The sequence below is a fragment of the Eurosta solidaginis genome, chromosome 5 (genome assembly GCF_040869045.1).
Source record: "Eurosta solidaginis isolate ZX-2024a chromosome 5, ASM4086904v1, whole genome shotgun sequence".
Classification (NCBI taxonomy): Eukaryota; Metazoa; Arthropoda; class Insecta; order Diptera; family Tephritidae; genus Eurosta; species Eurosta solidaginis.
Window position 1 is genome coordinate 206,739,664 of NC_090323.1, and position 22,702 is coordinate 206,762,365.

The 22,702-nt window shown below is 39.9% G+C and overlaps 1 non-coding gene across 1 annotated transcript; it reads right to left on the bottom strand.

The window, feature by feature from the left end:
* Positions 1–21,818: 21,818 nt before the first annotated feature.
* Positions 21,819–21,891, bottom strand: TRNAR-ACG (transfer RNA arginine (anticodon ACG)). The gene has a single exon. It is a non-coding gene; the product is annotated as a tRNA-Arg (tRNA).
* Positions 21,892–22,702: the final 811 nt, after the last annotated feature.

Genomic DNA, 22,702 nt, shown 5'->3' on the forward strand with positions numbered 1-22,702 from the left:
TATAAATATAGGTTATTCTTGCTAGGGTCAAGACGATCAAGCTTAGAAAGTGTTCCTATAAGTATTCGCTTGGACGCAGAGAAAGAAGGAGACCTCCACTCAGGTTAGGAGTGGCAGATCGGTGTCAATTATTGCGAAACAGGGAAAACTGAAGTTACTTATTAGGCAATGGTCAAAATCGCCTAACCGTTTAAGCGCCAAATAATAATATATAAGTTAAAGGACTATAGTCCTTGGTTATAAAAAAAATTAATTAGTTGGGCCAACTCGCCCAACCAACAACACTAAACAACACAAGTTCCAATAGTATTCTTCAAGTATATTTTAATGTAATTAATTCACAATTAGAACTAAGACTAATTTGATGTTAACGCTAATCCGCCCCGAACTCGACTGCCGGGTCTGCCGCAACTGCTCCCCTATATAGCCAGTCAACAAGCCGCGACGCGCCTCTTGCGTAACTTGTTGACAGCCCGCTGTGTGAGAATGTTGAAGTCGGTTTCTTCCCACAGGTGCTGTATGTGTGCATTTCACAATCATGTGTAATAGAATTTAGCTGACTGTGCGTCTGGAGTAGTTCCGTAGCATGAGTGTTAATTGCCGTCACTAACCATGGCCTTGAGTTAAGGTGTTAGGTTGCCATGCGCAGCCGTATGTTGTGAGAAATATAATTTGCTGACTCGGCGCGCGTGTACTGGCCATACGTGGGAATGTTGCGATAAGGACAAATGGCGCCTGTTAACTCTTCCCCTTTAAAGATCTGCGTCCCGCAGATTAGGATTTGGACAAGTGTCCTCTTTATGTTGTCTTCTAATGGATAGTCGCAATTCCGGGAATTTTGGCCCCGTTGTTAATTTCCTCCAAATTATCCAAATCATGAGTAGGAGCAGAAGTAGCCCCAAAGTTTCCGACGCCGTGAACCAATTTGTTTTGTCCCTCAGATACCTCAAGAGCTTAACATTGCCGATTGTCATCTCGTGTACAAGATTAAGGTTAACTGCAAGGCTTTTATTTGCAATAGTAGATAGCACAAGGGGGAGTATTTGAACTCCTGAACAACTCATACTCCAGTAGGTTCTGTCACCAATGCGGATCGTTTCATTGTCCAGTTGAAGGATGTAAGAGCCGCTCAAGTGATTGGGAGCATCACCTGACTACACGGTGCTATTGAAATTGTCTAAGAGAATCGTATTTTCCTTGATCACCTCGATCGTTGAGTCATTGCAATTGATGTACCGACAACTAGTTTTACCACCTTTGAGCAGACGTGGCAGACAGTCGTCCTCTCGAAGTAGGTTCAGCGCTTTTTGCTTGCATACCATTGCGCTTGTAAGGTGGGTGCAGCTATCCTTGATACCATACGTTTGCTCCTTGTTGATTAAGACTGTGCTGTACTTCAGGTCTATGCGATGTCCGTCTTTTACAATTGCTCTGGTGATCAGATGGTTAAATCTCGTTTGGGCCACCTTTGGCATGGACACAACGTAGAGTAGCATCGTGCCGTTGGTGTAGACTGAAGGTTCGCTGAATTCTATTGCTTCGATCACATTGCTGTATGGAAGGGCATCTACTTCGCTTATAAGTCCATTGATCTCTTCTTTGTCTAGTAGGTTGCTGTTGACAATACCTGCCTTAGCCATCTGGCAGGCCTGCACCAGTTCGTTCATATCGTCCTTCAGGATCATGACTTTCTGAAGGATTTCTGGTGAAAGCTTTATGAGATGATTCTGGCCAATGATGTCATTCGTGTTGGTTACGATGCCGTTGACAACCTGCAATAACTCATGAGTTTTCTTAAATATTTCAGAGTTTACCTTGTATTGTTGGTTATTGTTAGATACTAGCGTGTCTTGGGCTCGTAGGAGCTCATCCCAGTCGGAAGCGTCGGGGGAACCGGCTATCCATTTCCAAGCCGATCCTATCCAGTTGATTGATCGCTTGATTCTCTTGCTCTTTGGGCCTTTTAACTCCTCGAGCTGCGTTTGGATTTTACTCAAGTGGAAAAAAATTACGTCTGTGAGATCGTTCGTTTCATCCAGTTTTTTGACTTCAATTTCCAGGCGGTTTGCTATTTCCTCATAACGGGCTAGGTTGATTACATGAATTAATTTGAAGTAGCCATTGATTATCCAGCCGTACCCATCACGTACGGTTACCACGGGCGGGTCGAGATCGAATACCACATATGCTTGTGCGGATGCACAGAGGCAGATTCTAGGAGTCGGAGTGCACATAATTCTAATAACTAGTGAAATACATAGTCAACTATTGCTACTAAAAAATTTACATTTCAAAGTTTAAGTACTAGTCTAGGTAAATTTCAAATTTCATTTTGATTTAGATAGATTTTAGATTTCAAATTGTAATTAACATTTCAAGTATAAAGACTAGTATAATAGACTATTTTTAAATCCTACTGCTATACCTAATGAGTGGAGTTCGGGTCGGCAAGGGTTTGATAGGATTTTATGAGGACCCAGGAGTGATGTTAAAAGTGGAATTTTCCTGACAGTTAGTTTTCGGTAATTAATTTAGTAAGTTAGTTTTTAGTTTTTGTTAGATTTATATTTTTTCTTTTTTTTTGGTATTTTTTTGTAAGTTAGTTAGTTAGCTTTAGTTTTTTGTTAGTATTAGTATTTTTCGAGGAATCTTTCCTCTTTTTTTCTGTTTTTCTTTTGTGGCTTTAAGCGCCTTTTGTTTGTTTTTCTTGTTTTTTTGTTTTCTTTTGTGGCTTTTAGCGCCTTTTCCTCGTGAGATCATGTTTCCCTCTCAAATACATCTTTAACTTTTGTTCTTTTGTTTTTCTTTTTTTGTTTTGTATTGGAATGCCGGCATAAACTCAGATGACATGACGAAGGCTCGTGAGTATCCCCTTTGAAAGTGAACAACATAAGTTTTTGTAAGTGAGGAATTGAAACACTTCGATTAATATCGCTCGGTCCACCGAGTTAACTGGAATTGAACCAATACGACAGATCGAATACAAAAGGGACCACCGGGGCTTAGGGATCTATGCATGAGTTTTCTACCTCTTGATCAATGTTCTTTTATGACATTATTAATTTTTCGGCTTTGCCGAGCTTTTGAGTGCTTGAATTTCGACCAGAGGAGCCAACATTTCTCGAACCAGCTATGTGGGATCGTATGTATCCGTTTTGGAGGTCGCATTGCCATTTGTCATGTTCGATGGCGCCACCTCCTACTAAGGCACGATTTGTCCTACTTAAAAGCCCGCTCTTGTTTTGAAGTTCCCTCTTAGTGCCGAATCTCGCCTTTTATGTTTTTTGTAAGTTTTTAATGTTTCCTTGGACATTTTGTCTGTTTATAGACATTTTGGTTTTCGTTAGATATTTTTAATATCCGATTTGTGGAATTTTTTCCCACTTTGCGTGGTTATAGTGGAATTTTTATTTTCCGCCACAGCTTCTTTCTTATAAAGTGGTTTTTGCTTACTTTTTATTTGTTTATTGGATATGAATAATTCATCTCCACTGTCAAAATTGCGGGGGGGGGGGGGGGGCGAACGAGTCTTATTATTTCTTAAGTTTCTACTTTCCTGTTCGTGTAGAAGAGCCTTTATGTCCTCGTTAGTGCGCTCCCTGAAGTTTGCTAAATCCTGGTAATTTATCCTTGCTGTCCTATTCAGAAAAACATCAGCCGGTTTGCGCTTCATTACGGAATGTATCGTGTTATTATACCTATCCACAGTTATTGCGACGCGTTCTTCAGGTGTTAATCTAGGAAGTTCAACGGAAAGGCAGCGGTATATTTCGATCAAGGTAGAGTGTAGCCTCTCTACCTGACCATTGGCCTCGCTTCGCTGCTTTGGTGTTTGGTATATTTCTATCCCTAAGGACCTGATATAATTTAATGCAAGTGGTGACAAAAATCCGCGTTCGTTGTCCATGACCAAGGCTCGTGGCACTGTGAAATAATGCAGCGCGATCGTTAGGTTCATTCGAAAATGAGGAGATTACTTATTTTTGATTGGGAAGAGCTTAGCAAATTTGGTAAATTTGTCGATACAACTCAAATATTTTTGTCGTTCAATTTCGAAAATGTCGATGTGCAAGATTTCGTACGGATAACTAGGAATGGGAGTTGCTTGCTCATATGGTTTAGAAGGGTGCCTATCGTATTTGTTCAATTTACATGTTTCGCATTGGCTAATGTATTCCCTAATCTGTTTGGACATTGCGGGAAAATAAAATTTTTCCAGTACCTGTTCCCTATTCTCACGAGCATTTCGATGCGCGCGCTTGTGCTCCTTCTCGATAATGTCGAATACCCTATCAGCTATTGTCACATCTTCTACCACGCGCTGCGTGATCCTAATTTTATATCTGCTGAAATTGTTAACGTATACAGCCAGCAAACTATTGAGGTCATCTTCCGGAATTTTAATGCCATTTATAACATTTGGGTTGAGGTAATTTTTGAGGACTGGTGACAAAGATCTGACGCTTAATACAGGCATTTTGATAAAGTACCTCTTGCACCCCCTATGAGGTTCTTCTGTACACTCGCAACTCGCCCCCCGCCCAAAAATTATTTGATTTCTAAACACATTTATGGGTGCCTCTACGTGAGGTATGAGGTCAGAGCTATCCTGCTCTGCGGAGTGCATGGTACCCTCTGAAGCAGTGTCTGTTTCATACACCGCGTCAGCTATAGTACTCGATGGTTGTACAGCTATGGAGTCAGTGAGTGCGTTCACTTCCGTCTTGAGACGGGAGAGTGCATCAGCGACTACATTTATCTTACCTGGCTTCTAGATTAACTAGCAGTTATATTCCTCTATACGAGCTTTCCATCGCTTGAGCTTTGCATTGTAATTGCAATTACTCAAGGAGAATGTCAGAGGTTCGTGATCAGTGTAAACCCTAATTTTCTTTGCGCCATAAAGGTAGGAGCGCAAATTATCTAGTGACCAAACAATAGCTAAAAGCTCTTTTTCATTCGTAGCTTAGTTTTCTTCGGCTTTGTTTAGGGACCGCGATATGTAAACTATCGGCTTATCGTCGCATATAGATCCTTATGATAGTACCGCGCCAATGGCGTAGTTTGATGCGTCCGTTGTCAAATTAAATGATTTGGAAAAATCTGGAAATGCTAATACGTCCGCTGACATCAGTAGTTGTTTCAGCTCGCAGAAGGCCTCTAAGGCATCCTTGTTAAGCATAATCGCTACATTTTTGGACGCGTTCGCTTTTACCTGTGAATTTTCCCCTCGAGTGAGGTTGGAGAGTGGCGTTGCGACCTTGGCGTAATCCTTAATGAATTTCCTATAGTATGAGGTCATACCAAGGAAACTTTTTAAATCCTTCAAATTTTCCGGGGTTGAAATCGTTTTAATAGTTTCTACCTTTTTTGGGTCAGCGCGTACTCCATCGGGAGTAATAACATAGCCTAGAAATTCGACTTCTTTTTCAAAGAAGCATGTCTTTTCCAAATTAACCTTAAGATTCGCCTCCCAAAGCGTTGCAAAAACGTTCTCAACATTAACGAGGTGTTCCTCTGCATCCTTGACAAATACGATGATGTCGTTGATATAGACGTAACAAATTTTCCTGATGTACTGCTTGAGGACATCGTCTATCATCCTTTGGAAAATCGCAGGCGCATTTTTCAGCCCAAATGGCAACCGAAGAAATTCATATTTGCCATTCATTGTGGAGAAGGCTGTTTTTGGGATGTCCGAATTCATCATGGGAATTTTGTGAAATCCGGAAGTCAAATCAATTGTAGTATAGAAGTTGGCTTGGCCAAGGCTGCAGAGAGTCGTGTTTATATCGGGAATTGGGTAAGTATCGACGATAGTTACAGCGTTCAACCGTTTATAGTCTATAACCATACGATACTATTTGTCCCCATTCGCCTTAGGCTTTTTAGGGACTACCCAAATTGGAGAATTGTATGGGCTTTTTGACGGCCGGATGACACCTTCGTCTAGGAGCTCATTTACCTGTTTTTCGACTTCATCTCTCATACATGCTGGGTAGGGGTAGGATTTACTGTACACCGGTTCGCCAGTTGATGTTTTTATTTCTGCATGGACATTCGTGTTTGCAAGCTCATAACCGTTAAGTGGTTTGAAAATACCAGAGTATTTTTCCAATAGTGAATTGACCTTTCCATGGATATCAAGAGGTAGGTCCTTTCCTAATGTGAAGTTTACATCGAGGGATCTTTTGTCTTTCAAGGGGATTTTGTAATTGTCTATATTAAGGAGGTTATTCTTCCTATCTATTATAGCGCCTAATTTCCTCAGGGTATCGTCCCCAATGATTCCGCAGAATTCACTAAGAGTCGGTAAGACGAAGAAATCAAATTCGGTGGAGTTACCCACACTTTCGAATAGTTTTAAATTTACTTTATACCCCCCCCCCCCCCCCCCCCCCCCCCCCCCGCAAGATGACCGGAAGACAGAAAATCATCCGAGTTGTTTTCACTTAGCGATTCCTTCAGGTCCACATCTCTCTCTTCGCTCTCCTCGGGTGTTTATGGAACACCCTTTGCTGCTTCCGTGGTAGATTTTCTGAGCTTGCGCTTCTTTTAAACGGATTTGGGCGATTCATGTAATTAACGTTGCGTGTCTGTACCGAGGGGTCTACGTCCATTTTCTCTACAGGCGAATGTAGTGGGGTGCTGGCATTTCCAAATCGACATGACGGGCGGTCACTCCTTACATATGAGTGCTTTTCCTGGTTGCGCCAAGTAGGTTTAGGGGGGTAACTGGGGAGGCTTGATCCTATTCCTAAATGAGGAGGTACCTGGCAAATTGTTAACAGGGACAGCCACACGGTTATTGGAATTGTTCGTATGAACGGAAAAATTGCGGAAATCCACATTTTGGATTTCCAAACAGGCTGAATATGCCTCTGGCAATGCTTTAGGGCGTCGCATAAGGCGCATTTGCGACATTTCGCCGTTAAGCCCACGTATAAAAACGTCCAGGGCACGATTTCGGTAGGTTTCTACCAGAACTTTAACAGCATCTTCCGTGTAGGATTCGGCTTTTATTTTATTAATAATAAGGGAGAATTGATGATTCACCCTGGCGTAGAATTCATCAATTCTCATTCCCTTTTGCTGCAGCTGGTGCAGTTGGTGTTCGAGTGTACCAACATCCCTCTTATCTGCGTAGTGCAGGGAGAGGCATTCCTTAATTTTTCCCCAATTGCTATCGAATATATTGTAGAAATTAAGTGCAGAATCAGCTGCTCCCCGCACCTTCTGCCTGATATGTTGGAGAATCGCTCGGTAAAGGGGCTTTCCCTTCATTACCGCAAAGTCTGAAAGGATCACTTCCACAGAGTGAATCCATGAGATGTACTGGACAGGGTTACCGTCAAACACTTGTAGCTCCTTAACACAATCAGGGAGCCTACAGATATCTCTGATCTCAGCCTCAGAGGTGGGTGGCTGAGCCACCACTTCTTCCACCACTGGAGTAGTGGCCGCTGTAGATGAAGAGCTAGCTGAATCAACGCGAGCCACCCGCCTTTCTAGCAAATTTATTTTTAAGAAGGGCGTTGACGGCCCCAGTCAAATTTGTCACTCTGGCTTTTATATCTTCCATTTTTTGTAGGAATATTTTTTATTTTACTTTACCTTTGTGTTTTTTATACTCACGTGATGAGATAAATCACCCGTATTATATCAGAATTACACTGCAGTGCGTACAGGAGCTCTCAGGAATTTTCACTAGTGACCACGATTACGTTGCAATGCGTCCAGGCACTTCAAGAACTTCCACTAGTAGGTAATGCCGGCAGTATGTAATGCTGATGATCTTGATCTTCTTTAGGCAGCTCTTTCTTTTTTGCAAAGACAGTTTTTCTTTTTAACACTTTTTTCACAGTTTCTTCTTTCTTTTTTTTCGAACAAATTCTTTTTTGAATTTTTTTCACAGTTCCCTTCACTTCTGGGTCCCTGCTCGGGCGCCAGTTAAAGGACTATAGTACTTGGTTATAAAAAAAAATATTTGTTGGGCCAACTCGCCCAACCAACAACACTAAACAACACAAGTTCCAATAGTATTCTTCAACTATATTTTAATGTAATTAATTCACAATTAGAACTAAGACTAATTTCATGTTAACGCTAATCCGTCCCGAACTCGACTGCCGGGTCTGCCGCAACTGCTCCCCTATATAGCCAGTCAACAAGCCGCGACGCGCCTCTTACGTAACTCGTTGACAGCCCGCTGTGTGAGAATGTTGAAGTCGGTTTCTTCCCACAGGTGCTGTATGTGTGCATTTCACAATCATGTGTAATAAAATTTAGCTGACTGTGCGTCTGGAGTAGTTCCGTAGCATGAGTGTTAATTGCCGTCACTAACCATGGCCTTGAATTAAGGTGTTAGGTTGCCATGCGCGGCCGTATGTAGTGAGAACCATAATTTGCAGGTGTTAGTTTCCGTCACTAACCATGGCCTTGAATTAAGGTGTTAGGTTGCCATGCGCAGCCGTATGTTGTGAGAAATATAATTTGCTGACTCGGCGCGCGCGTACTGGCCATACGTGGGAATGTTGCGATAAGGGCAACTGGCGCGTGTTAACTTATATGATAATATATATAATGATAATATCAACAAGTAAGAAAGTCTAAGTTCTGGTGAAACAGAACACTACATACCCAGCTGTACACTTGAAATGCTTTTGTTGTTTGTTTTGTGTGGTTAATGGTGTTACAAGGCTGCGCAATAATACATATACATATGGTTCTATTGTGAACTAGTTTTTCTTCGAGTTATGGCTCCCGAAACATAGAAAATTGCTTAGTCATAAAAGGGGCGGTGCCACGCCCATTTTTTTAAATTTGAAAATTTTCCTATTTATTGTTATAAATCCACTTGGCAAATGAAATACCATTGATATAAAGCTATTCTATGCAAAGATATAGCTTATTTTATGCGTCCACGATCCTTTTAGAAATCTGTTATATAAAAGTGGACGTGGCCTTAACCGATTTCGTTAATTTTTCATTAAAGCATTCCTTATAGTAAAGGCAAACTCTCTGCCGAATTTTGTTACGATAAGTTTAACAATTTTTGATTTAAATTTATTATAATATTTGTAAAATTGATTTTATTAATTTTCAAATTTTTATCAAGAGTCTCAATATCAGTCCACACGTCAAATTTCAACATTCTAGGTGCATTATTTACTAAATAGTCAGGTTTTTTGTGTTTCCCAATATGTTATATATATTGTAACGAATTTCGGGAAATTCCTCTTATTTGCAACCTTCTGATAACGTTCGAATCGCTAAACTGTTGAATAAAATAACTCCAATATTCAATAATAAAAAATGTTCTTTATTAAACTACTTTGAAAATACTTCACAATAACACCTATACATCGCAACCAATAGCGTGCTTAAATCAAACTGATTGACGCTTATCCAGCTTTCGCTCCTTTTATACTCTCTGCTGTCTCGTTCGCATACTTCTAGGTGTTTCTTCTTCTAGAATTTACTACTTTTTTTTTTTTTCTCGGACGTTGTGGCAGCGCACTGCCCTCAAGTGGCCCGATGAAACCAGGCTAATCCTGTTTTTGGTTTTTTTTAATTCATACATACTGTTTTTTTTTTTTTTTTCGTTTTTTTTGTTTTTTTTTATGTATCCTAATTCTTATTTATGTGTTATTTATAATTTTATTGTTACCGAGTCTTTGAGAGGCAGTGGCTTCTTAAGCGCCGAGATCTAAAACCGCTCAGCTACAGAGAAACTCATCAGCTGAGAAATATAGATTCACAAAATACAATAGACTAAAAGTAAATATAGTTTTTTAATTATTAAGTGAAGATAGAACCGTCTTTTTTATGGCAAAGAGCGAGTCCGAAAGATCAATTATTCTCGAGTGAGAGTTATAATCTTCACACAAACATAGAAAAGGTTCGTGTAGTTGGAAATTGCTTCTGCATTGTTTAAGAATTATAGGTTTATAATGCCTTGAAACTCGGCATGGAACATTCAAGTTTACTTCGTTCAAAAGAAATGGGCTTGAAATCGATCCATTTAAAACTCTAGCCATAAATAGTACACCTAGCATTTCTCTACGACTTGCAAGTGTAGGAAGATTTATTAGTTTTAATCGATTAGTGTAAGGAGGAAGATTATACGGAGAGTCCCATTGAAGATTTCTCAAGGCGAAAAGTAAAAACTGTTTTTGAATTGATTCTAGTCTATCCACATGAACTTGATAACGCGGATTCCAAATTATCGATCCATATTCTAATATCGGCCTCACCAATGATGTAAAAAGGGTTTTTGTAACGTAAGGATCACCAAACTCTTTTGCCCATCTTTTCACAAATGCTAAAACCCCTCTCGCTTTATTGACTGTGGCATTAATATGAGGGTTGAAACTAAGTTTGCAATTCATTGTAACTCCCAAATCGACAAAAACATCAACGCTTTCCAGAGTTTGGCCATTAATTGTGTAGGAAGATGGCTGTATGTTCCCACGTCAAAAACACATGGATTTACATTTTTCTATGTTGAGAGGCATAAAATTCGCATTACACCAAGTAACTAAATGATTTAAATCCGCCTGGAGTACAGAACGTTCTTCAACCGACGCGTATGACTTAAAAAGTTTAACGTCGTCGGCATACATTAAAATTTTAGAAGATTTTATAGTTGTGGAAACATCGTTTATAAAGGTCAAAAACAAAATAGGACCGAGATGGCTGCCCTGAGGCACACCGGAGGGAACATCGATGACATTCGAACAAAGGTTTTTAAAAATGACTCTTTGAGTTCTACCGCAAAGATAGGAGGAGATCCAGCGAGTTAGGCCAGGTTGAAAACCAAGCAATTCGAGTTTATAAACAAGTAATGAGTGGCGTACTTTGTCGAATGCTTTGCTGAAATCAGTGTATATAACGTCGGTATGATGATTGTGTTTCTAAACCCATTAAAGACGTGAGTTGTAAACTCAAGCAAATTGGTTGTGGTTAATTTGGCTCTACAAAAGCCATGCTGAGAACTATCTATCAATGTAGAAATCGAAAATGTAAGGTGATTAGTAACGATTGCTTCGAAAAGCTTAGGGATAGCGGAGAGCTTTGCTATTCCACGATAGTTTTCAATAGACGACTTGCTTCCTTTTTTATGGAGTGGGATAAGAAAAGATTCCTTCCAAGCCGTCGGGAAAATGCCATTTTTTAAAGAGAAGTTAAACAGATCAGTAGGGGGTTGGTAAATGTATTCCGCACATTTTTTAAGAAAACATGTTGGGATCAAATCGGGACCGTATTTGAAGGATTCTTTTAGGGTCTTTAGATGTAGTAGAACATCTTCAGGCAGCAAATGTGGGGCATATATTGAGTTACTAGAATGAAGCTCATACGGATAATTTGTAGGTGATGAATCAACCACAGCAGAGTAATTAGAGTGAAAAAATTGAGCGAAAAAGTTTGAAATCTCTTGATCGTCGCTGGAAATGCTATTTCTAAACTTCATGGCAGAAGGAAACCCGTTAGTTCTGCGTTTAGAATTTACGAAATCATAAAAAGACTTCGGGTGGCAAATAGTGTTTCTTTTTATTTTACATATGTAAGCTTTATAACACTTTTTATTAAGTTCAAAATACTTATGACGGAAAATAGCGTACTGTGCATAATGAGAATGTAAACCGGTTCTCTTATATAATTTGAATAAACGCGATTTCTTATTTTTTAAAGCTTTTAAATATTTAGTAAACCAAGCTTGCACTGGTTCAATGTACGAGCATGTGAGAAAGAAGGAGACCTCCACTCAGGTTAGGAGTGGCAGATCGGTGTCAATTATTGCGAAACAGGGAAAACTGAAGTGACTTATTAGGCAATGGTCAAAATCGCCTAACCGTTTAAGCGCCAAATAATATTATATATTAACTTACTAGCTATAAACTACAGATGCACGTTTATAGCCTCTCGCATAGCCATATGCGCGTGTATATGTGAGTAATATTTCCACCGATGATTGCATACTTTTGTGAGTATCTCAGATATATCCATGTGTTTGTGCGTATCTCTCCGCTGCGTGTATGTACATATGTGTAGACATGATTGATTTGTTTACATACAAGTGACTGCTTAGTATCGGCTTAGAGATGATAGTATCCCTTAGTGTTGCTATTCGACAATACATAAAGTGGGCGTGGTTATCATCCGATTTCGCTCATTTATGATACCAATCTATTCTGGGTCAAGATAAGCTTGTGTACCAAATTTGTTGAAGATATCTCAATATTTACTCAAGTTATCGTGCTAATGTACAGATGGACGGACGGACGAACATCAATCAAATTGTTTTTCGATACTGAAGATTTTTATATATGGAAGTCTATATCTATCTCGATTCTTGTACATACTGTGTACAAGTACCGATGGGTATAAAAATTTAGCTATAGAACGGGCGATCAATCCGCATGCAAATCAGGAACTAAACAATGGAAATGAAGAGATGTGGCAATCTAAGAAAACAATAAAAATAATAACTCACACATTGCTTTGTGCATACTTTCCTACTGGAGCCTGGTACTGCAAATTATGAAAGTTCGAGACGCGGCTAAGTCAGTCAGCCTGAACACGCTGCTAGATCTTACATCGTGGAGGCTAAATTTTAAGACTGAAGGACTAAAAAACGTTTACCTGGTCATCCTGTCGTTGACGTCGTCCAGCATGATTTTAATATCATGGCCGGGGAAGGCATCATATGGCTTTTCTAGTTACCCATAGAAGGGGCCAGCATCGTCTATTTGTGTGTTAGACGCTTGTTCACAGCCGTGAACGATAGTACATAAAAACCCCTAGAGGGTTAGGGGGCTTAGAATACACCCTCGGCAGGTACGCTTGTCGTAAGGGGGCGACTGAAACACCGAAATGAATGTCAACATCATCTACCCGTGGCGAATACCGTTAGCAGCCGAGGCTCTGGCGTCACAAGTTTTTCATGTAAATACGGGGTGTGGCGGGATGGCTTAGAAGGTTCAATGTGGTCATATTAAATCATTCCCGAGATGGTCGGGCTTATAGCGAAATGGTGTTTGTTACCGAAACGTACCGGATATATATCCGGCAAAATTCCTTGAATATCGATAGGACTCCCTAAACCTTCGGAAGGTGTCTTTATCGCTAAAACAACAACAGCAATAACAGTCCAAAAAAACCAACCCCCAAATCGCACGTTTATATGGCCACCTTAGTAGACGTCGCCAGGCCCTATCATCCTTCTGCCTTTCCCAGTTCATTGTGCTTCCTGTATCGCTGTTATGACGGCCTTTGCCTTGACGAGAAGATCAACCAACCAAAGCAGCCAGTACCGACCTTCTTCTAAGAAAGTTCGCACATTTTGCACACATGCTCTCAGAGCATGGTCTTTAAATTCATAGCCTGTTAATCTTTGCCGCAATCGGCATCTGAAAAAAAGCTCTCATCCAAGGCATGTTATGTTTCATAGCACAACCCTTGAGCGGGATTTGGATTTTGGTCGCCTTTTACGACAGGCATAGCTACCGCGGGGTTATGGCCAATTGTTCTGTCGAATTTCTTAGGCACACAATTATCCATTAAGATTTGTGTTTGGTTAGGACATTATACCATGTGAGTCCATGTAGTGAGAATAATGTGAACTTAATGCTTAACTGCACTGTTTTTATAAGGAGAAGTGGAAACTAATTTGTCTATCGTATCGTCGATTCCCCAAAAGGTTTCGGCGAAAGATGGCATGGGCCCTTTTGCTATTCTCTATTGCAAGTTGGCCAAAATAGTCTAGACGCTTAAGCGCCGGTTGATGAAAGCATTATATATCTGTACTCCTAAACTATTGAACCGATTTTGAATTTGTTTTGCACTCCGTGTGTAGTTTGATCTAACTTGAAAGATAGGATAGGTTATATCTCAGTTTATAGTCGCAATATTATTTTATTGCAATTTTTTTTTATATTTTTACATATTAATAATAAAATGGTTCGTATACGCACCGGCACTCACATTTTCAGGGGTGCGGATATACTTCCGTGTAATTGCTTGGTGTTTAATTAAACAACGTGCTTATCAATAAAAAAATATTATAGCGAATGATATCAAGTATAGCACATCACCAGGCCCGCCGAGAGGGTGGGGGGTTTCTGAGGGGGCCCGCGATTTAGAGGTACTATGACATTTTTTTTAATTCAGGAGAGTCTTTAGTTGTTCCATGTGCAATTTTTAAGCCGAATTTCAAAAGCAACTAAAATCTGCATTTCGTTTTAATATTATAGTGAAGTGTGAAAAATAAATATAAAAAAAAAAAAATAAATGTAAGGCGCGATAACCTCCGAAGAGATCTAAGGCCGAGCTTCTCTTCCAATTTGCGTCGTGCTCCTCTTGATTTTTCCCTACAAATTGGCCGGACGGGACCTACATGTTTTTATGCCGACTCCGAACGGCATCTGCAAGGCAGATGAGTTTTCACTGAGAGCTTTTCATGGCAGAAATACAATCGGAGCGCTTGCCAGACACTGCCGAGGGGCGACCCCGCTTAGAAAAATTTTCTTCTAATTGAAAAATCTTATTTCTAAAATTTTGATGTTGCTTTGCCCGGGAGTTGAACCCAGGGCATACGGTGTGATAGGCGGAGCACGCTACCATCACACCACGGTGGCCGAAAAATAAAAATCTATATATATTGTAACGATTATTAGCAGCACTAAGGGATACTATCATCTCTAAGCCGATGCTAAGCAGTGACTTGTATGCACATCTATAATTCAATCATTATGTCTACACATATGTACGTACACGCAGCGGAGAAGCAACGCACAAACACATGCAGATATCTTATCTGAGATGCTCCCAAAAGTATGCAATTTTAACTGTGGAAGTGTCGCTCACAAATACACGCACATATAAGAGCTATACACGTGCATCTGTAGTTATAATTATATAGCAGTAACTAAGTAAATTCTGGAAGAGCCTAGAAGTATGCAAACGAGAAATCATAGATTATAACAGGCCGCAACAGTAGAGGCACGACAATCAGTTCGATTTAAGCAAGCTATTGGTTGTGAAGTATCAGTGTTATTGTGAAGTACTTTAATAAAGGCCATTTGCATTATTGAATAGTGGAGTTATTTATTCAACGGTTTAGTGATTCGAACGTTAGCAGAAGGGCAAATAAGAGGATTTGCAGTAAATTCGTTACAATATAAAAAGAAAGGCTAAAATGTGCGTTAGTTGGTCGCCGGTGTTTGAAGAGATTCGTCGGTCGATTTTGTTCAAACTTTCACACAAGTTGCGTAAACCTCACGCGATGGTTACTACATAGGTTTGGTTGCGATCGACGTACAGGGTCTCGAGATATAGGCCGAAACGTGGACACGAGTACCCCTAGAATATGAAAGCTGTTGATGAGTGCTTTAGTACAGAGTAATATATTATCCAGAGACGGACTGGGACTGGGATTAGGACTAGGACTGGGACTGAGACTCGGAGTGGGACTGAGACTCGGAGTGGGACTGGGACTGAAACTGGAATAAAATACATACCACCCTCTGGGACAGGCAATAAGGGATGCAGAAAAATGAGAAGAAATTGAGAGAAGAGAAAAGAAAGATGGAGATTGAGAAAGAGATAGAATGAGACGAAGATGGAAAGAGATGAAGCGAAAAAGACGGAGAGAGGATTGAATTAAAGGATTAGGAAAAAGTGAAGAGAGGGGGAGGGCAGAGTCAGACGGAAAAAGCTTATTAAAATGTATGCAGTTAGGCCAAATTTAGGGCAGGACAACGTCCGCCGGGTTTTCTGATGTTACGTATATAAATTTATACATTTATCATAATCTTTTTTATAGCCAAATATTAAAAAATAAAAAATCAACTCATCATTGCCGCCCACTGGCTGAATACTATTATTGTAAGTCAAATATTAAGTGGCAATTGTCAGTGATCGTAAAATGTAATTGACGCCCGTGGCTGAGAGTCAAAGGCAACAACCGTCACTAAGCATTTGACAGCGATCATTTAAGATAGCACTTAAATACATACGTTTTGGCATGTGCATTATGTTGCAAGTTGTGTCTTGAATACACGTTGACAGATTAATAGTTGAAGGTTTGATAATTAAAAAGTAAAAAAGCATTTGCAACTGTCAGATCGTAAAATTAGGCCATAAAAATCCAAAACAAGATGAGAACATAAACTTTATCACTTTAGGCGGCATATTTGAATGCCGCTTAAGTACCTAAGCACAATTATTTTAAAATAAATATTCGCAATAAAAATTGTTCTTCGCAATGCGATTCATTCAACAGATATTGTACTACTGATAACGGTTAATAAAATCGAGTAAAAATGGGATTGGGAAATATGTACATTAAGTTTGGCATATTTGGTGTTACGTTGAAAAGTAAATAGTTGGCGCGATTTACATCCGAAGAGATTTAGGCCAAGCTTCTGTTCCAAATTGCGTTCTGCTCCTTTTTGTCTATAAATCGGCGGGACGGGACCTACATGTTTCACATCTACTGTGAATGACAGCTGGAAGGCAGATTAATTTTCACTGAAAAGCTTTTCATGGCAGAAGTACACTCGAGGTATTTTCGCTTTTTTTTAATTTTCCATGTTGCTTTGTCCGAGACTTAAACCCAGGACGCTACCACCATACCACGGCGGCCCTGGTGTAAAGTTAGAATTATTAAACTAAACGGGGTTTGAGGGGTCCGTACAAATCATTGCGGAGTTGGTAGTGTTGCGAAAAACTTTGAACTGAAAAAAGTCGCGTTGAAGTCGACAAAAAAGTGAAGGATTTAGTATATTGGTAAAATCAGGTCGGGGAGACATTTACCAGCTCCGAAGATGCGCTGATAACGTCCATTCAGTTTTTCGTCTTTGGGCTTCATTATTTCGTACAATACGCTTGATGGCACCCTATAACCATGCTAATCATGCTGATTCTATGGTTATTGGCGCCATTTGCATTTGTCCGACCCGGGCATCTTAGCCGGTAGTCCGCAGTTTTCATTCGCTTCGTTATTTTTTAGTAACAGTTTAAGCGTTCCCACTTAATCGTAGCCAGGTGGCGGAGGTTTTATTCTGTCGTCAAAGTTTGTGGTATCGCGTTCGTCATCTTCCCTGCTATCTAGCAATGAGTAGAAACTTTTGTTCCTGTAAGAATTTGACCATGATTTCTAAATCTCCCGTTATATATTATAATTTTCATGCGTTGCTCCTATCAGTTAACACCTGAAGCTCCTCGCACGCACCCCATTCGATCACACATTTTTTCTTCCAACTAGGCGTCTCTCTTCGCATTGCGATCACGCTCATACACCGAACGTGCGCCGCGTGTCCCTGTAGGCAGCATGCTTTTTGTCCGAGGACGCGCGATACTCTTTATATTTTTAAAGGGTTTGCAGCGGGGACACTAAGTGTGCGAGAAATGTGCTATGACTGCTCCATCAAAGCGTTAGGCTGAAGTTTGCTCCGAGAGGGCAGGTGTGAGAACTGAATGCAGAAATCATTGATGTACAACTCCTCGGCGGAAAATTATGCTTTTATAATTTCACTTTTTTCGCTGCAATAATGGCCCGATTATTTGGACCACGAGACAGATTGGTGCATCTTTTTATGTTGAAACTTAATACTATAGATGACCATATTTAGAACTGCGGTAAGTCCATCAACATCCACCCTTTTGGGGGATATTATATTGTGGAAGCTGAGGCGCATCTTGTCTTATCACATTGGTGTTGAAGTCGCCAATCACGACTTTAATGTAGAGCTTACGATTTCTCGAACATGTTCGAGAAAAGATTTCTCGCCTTCTAGCGAGATTGCGCACAAAAAATCAACATAAAAGTGACAAGTAAAAAAATCCAAGTATATAAATACTGTCCATACATCGATTAAGTAAGAATGTAGAGAAGCTCACGAGATTTACGAGTACTTCGAGACACGAGAATCTCGCGAGAAGTCGAATTTTCGATTTCTCGGGTCTCGAAAATCTCGCTTGTGTTCGAGAAGAAATCGGAAGCTCTATTTTAATGTAATGGCGCAGCGATCGTATACACTTCTTGTGGCGACAACAAGACTCCTTGGAAGTTTTGGGGAGTTTTATCGATGTTAATGGTCCTTTCCACTACTTTCCGGAATATTTTGGTACCACCCTGACGATCTAGGAATCGATGTGATGTGGTCACATTGAACTCACTAAGTCTTCAATTGCATTGGAGAAGCTGTAAGTTGCGCTGGCAACACCTTTAAATGGTTGCGCTATACAACCACTTGAATCAAATTTAAAGGCATCATTATCTATGGCTGTTAGAAGACGAATGCAGATAAACGTTATGTTGTTTAGCCACGCTTTGATTCAATTCTCTGCGAGATGCCCATTCACGGCAAGGTTAATTTCTAACAGGCTTTTATTAGCTTGGCCTGTATGTAACGGAATCTTTGAGCTTATATTTCACCGGTTTCTAGAAGTCTGATTAATTTGAAACTTTGCATACGTATCAAGGACCGATGACAATGCATTAATGTGATGGTGTGGTGACATAAGGTCAACGGCCATAAGGTCAGTTGGCCTTATTACCACTTTGAATGGCCATAAGTTTAATTGAAACTTTGCACACATATCAAGGCTCGATGACAATGCATTAATGTGATGGTGTGGTGACATAAGGTCAACGGCCATAAGGTAAATTTGGCCTTATTACCACTTTGAATGGTCATAAGTTTGATTGAAACTTTGCACACGTATCAAGGGTCGATGACAATGCATTAATGTGATGGTGTGGTGACATAAGATCAACGGCCATAAGGTCAATTGGCCTTATTACCACTTTGAATGGCCACAAGTTTGATTGAAACTTTGCACACGTATCAAGGCTCGATGACAATGCAATAATGTGATGGTGGGGTGACATAAGGTTAACGGGCATAAGGTCAATTGAACTTATGACCACCCCAAATGGCCATAGATTTGAAACCTTGCACATAATGCGAAAAACGCATTCCTTTATTAATGATAGAAGTGGATGCATGGAACATCTACGAAAGAGCATACTGGAGCCCTTTTTTAACATGCTTTTATTAGCTTGGCCTGTATCTATGTAACGGAATTTTTGAGCTTAATTTTCACCGGTTTCTAGAAGTCTGATTAATTTGAAACTTTGAATACGTATCAAGGACCGATGACAATGCATTAATGTGATGGTGCGGTGACATAAGGTGAACGGCCATAAGGTCAATTGGCCTTATTACCACTTTGAATGGGCATAAGTTTGATTGAAACTTTGCACACGTATCACGGCTCAATGAAAATGTATTATTATGATGGTGTGGTGACATAAGGTCAACGGCCATAAGGTCAATTGGCCTTATTACCACTTTGAATGGCCATAAGTTTGATTGAAACTTTGCACACGTATCAAGGCTCGATGGCAATGCATTAATGTGATGGTGTGGTGACATAAGGTCAACGACCATAACGTCAATTGACCTTATTACCACTTTGAATGACCATACGTTTGATTAAAACTTTGCACGCGTATCAAGGCTCGATGACAATGCATTAATGTGATGGTGTGGTGACATAAGGTCAACGGCCATAAGGTCAATTGGCCTTATTACCACTTTGAATGGCCATAAGTTTGATTGAAACTTTGCACACGTATCAAGGCTCGATGACAATGCAATAATGTGATGGTGGGGTCACATAAGGTTAACGGACATAAGGTCAATTGAACTTGTGACCACCCCAAATGGCCATAGATTTGAAACCTTGCACATAATGCGAAAAACGCATTCATTTGTTATTGATAGAAGTGGATGCATGGCACATCTACGAAAGAGCATACTGGAGCCCTTTTTAACACGCTTTTATTAGCTTGGCCTGTATCTATCTATGTATCTATGTATCCATGTATGTATGTATGTAACGGAATCTGCAGTGGAGCCGAGAGCCCCGGTAATGCAGAGCTCCGAACTACGTTGCACCTCTTGAAGCATTTTAAGATAGCTACTTTTAGCTAGTGCAGGCCACTAGACCAAGGCACCATAAAGAAGAATCGGGCGCACAATGGCTGTGTAAATATAGTAGGTCACCTTAGGGGAGAATCCCCAGGGGGTGCCAATTGCCCTCTTGCAGGTGAACAGCTCTGCTGCTGCCTTCTTGGATTGCTCCCCTATATGGTCACTCCATAATAGCTTCTTATCCAGAATGACTCCCAAATACTTGACTTGATCGCTAAACGCTAAGAACGTACCCCCAATTCTTGGCGGTGTAAGATTTGGTACTTTGTACCTCCTCGTGAAGAGAACAAGCTCGGTTTTATCCGGGTTGACTTCCAAACCTGTGGCGGGTTGCACTCCTGGAGCAGCTCCAGAATGTCAGCTGGGTCCGTTGGCGTCATTGGAACCCAGGCTCTAGCGCTTGGTCGTGAGGGGATATCACGCGCCTCCACTACCTTGAGGCGCGCGCCCGGATATACCACCCCTATCAGCGTGACGGCGGCCCTATAGAGGTTGACCGACCTGGCGTCGTCACAGGCAATTAGCTTGACACCCTGCATCGGTGTAAGATGGCGGTGGACCAGGGTTGTCTTTTTAACCTTAACGGCCACCGTAGCGAGCGCGGCCTCGATCCACTTCCACTGTTGTTTCGGGATCCTGCCATCTTCGCTGCTCTCGTCTATAATGCCAATGGTCTGCCTACCCCTGGCAATTTCGGCGAAAGACCGCGTCCAGCCTCCCTGCGTCTTGGCCCTTTTCGGTGCCGTGGGGTTGGATTCATCCATGGACCGCAGGCGTTTGGAGGTTTCATCACTCTCGACTAAAACTTTTAAAATTACTTGAACTAAAAAATTAAAAATAAATAATAGTTTAAAAAAACTAAAAAAACACGATTTTATAGCAAACCGAACTAAAAAATAGAAAATAATTTTCAATTAAAAAGAGTTTATATAACAGAAGTAGAAGGTCAAACAATCGTTTATAGTTAATCACCTCAAAATAAAATTATAATAAAATTTAAGTTATTAACAGAATAATTTAATTCACAGTAAAAAGCGTTGGGTGCTTGATATTGAATGTTACAATCATTCTATTGGCAACTATCAAGCACCCCACGCTTTTTAATCTGAATTAAATTATTCTGTTAATAACTTAAATTTTATTACAATTTTATTTTGAGGTGATTAACTATAAACGATTGTTTGATCTTCTACTACTGTTATATAAACTCTTTTTAATTGAAAATTATTTTCTATTTTTTAGTTCGGTTTGCTATAAAAGCGTGTTTTTTTAGTTTTTTTAAACTATCATTTATTACCTCTTCTAAACTCTTATGGATGAAGTCTTATTCAAGTTGTGAAGAATATGTTGAATGCGGGTATGCTCCACCACGAACCCTGCACTGAAGCTATACTGATCTCATTTTATGTGTCCATCGTTGCAAGACCTGATGGTCTACATATATTTTTAGTTGTGATGGCTGTCTTTGGTACATCATCAGACAAAGGAGGTTCGATCTGCGGGATTATAGAAAAATAATTACACATACATAAATCTATCTAGTATATAGTGAGCTGCTTGCTTCAGACAGATACCCTTTTGCGTACGCATCTCTTGGTTTACTTCGTAGTAGCCGTAGGTTATATGATCCATCTGATGATCGCGGTTTCATACTTAAATTGTTTCTTTCTTTATTTGAAATATCTAGTTAAACCATTGGGCAGAATTAAGCAGAGTAGTCCTACTTGTAAGTAATAAATTTATCTTCTTTTCTTTGGGGAATACATAGTTTGCCACAAAAGCGTCTTCATAAAAAAATGGTTCGCATGAGAACGATCCTGCCAGGAGTCGAACCTGGAATCTTCTGATCCGTAGTCAGACGCGTTATCCATTGCGCCACAGGACCACATATTTTCAGTTATCAACTATTCTTAGGTATACGTGGGCACACGATCACTTTTTTGTTTAAAAAAAGATCGGCCGTAGTAATGATGAATAAAAATAGCCTTACACTGTATCTTTAAATAGCACGCAGTGTGCTCAATGAAAAATTGTATACTACATATTGCAAGCCTTATTATTATTCATAACAGCACATTGCCTGGGCGCACTTAAATAGCTTCTAAATTTTCTTTGTAATTTTTTAAATGAAAAAGTCGCTACCATCATAAACTTGACAGCTATATAAGTATCTCTTTCCAGTTGCTTAATTATCTAAAATTACTTTGTTTGGAAAATAGTTTTTTGTTTAATTTAAAAATCGTAAATCAATTTTGTATGAAATGAACGATACATAAAAACTTCCATAAAACATCACATAACTTAATAGATACAATTTTCTATTTAATTTCAGAAAAAGTTATTTATAGCATTTCGGCACTTTTGTAGAATTACGAGCAATTCATATAAGATCAACTTTGCGCCGGAATAACTTAAGTTGTCACTGGGAGAAATGTATATATACCGATGGTAATTTGGCGTTAAAATCGTTTCAATTGTGTAGCACTAGGAGAACCGGAAAAAGTTTTCCTCCTGTCACTTTAAATATCACATCCTCCCGTCACTCCCTTTCTATGTTTCTCTCACTCCCCTTTCGTTTTTCTGTGATAAAAACACATACAAGATATGAAAGCAATTTCAGATTTCTCAACTGCACACATACATGTAATAATAATTAGTAATAATTATTGTTTAAAGTTGTTTATTGATTAAATATT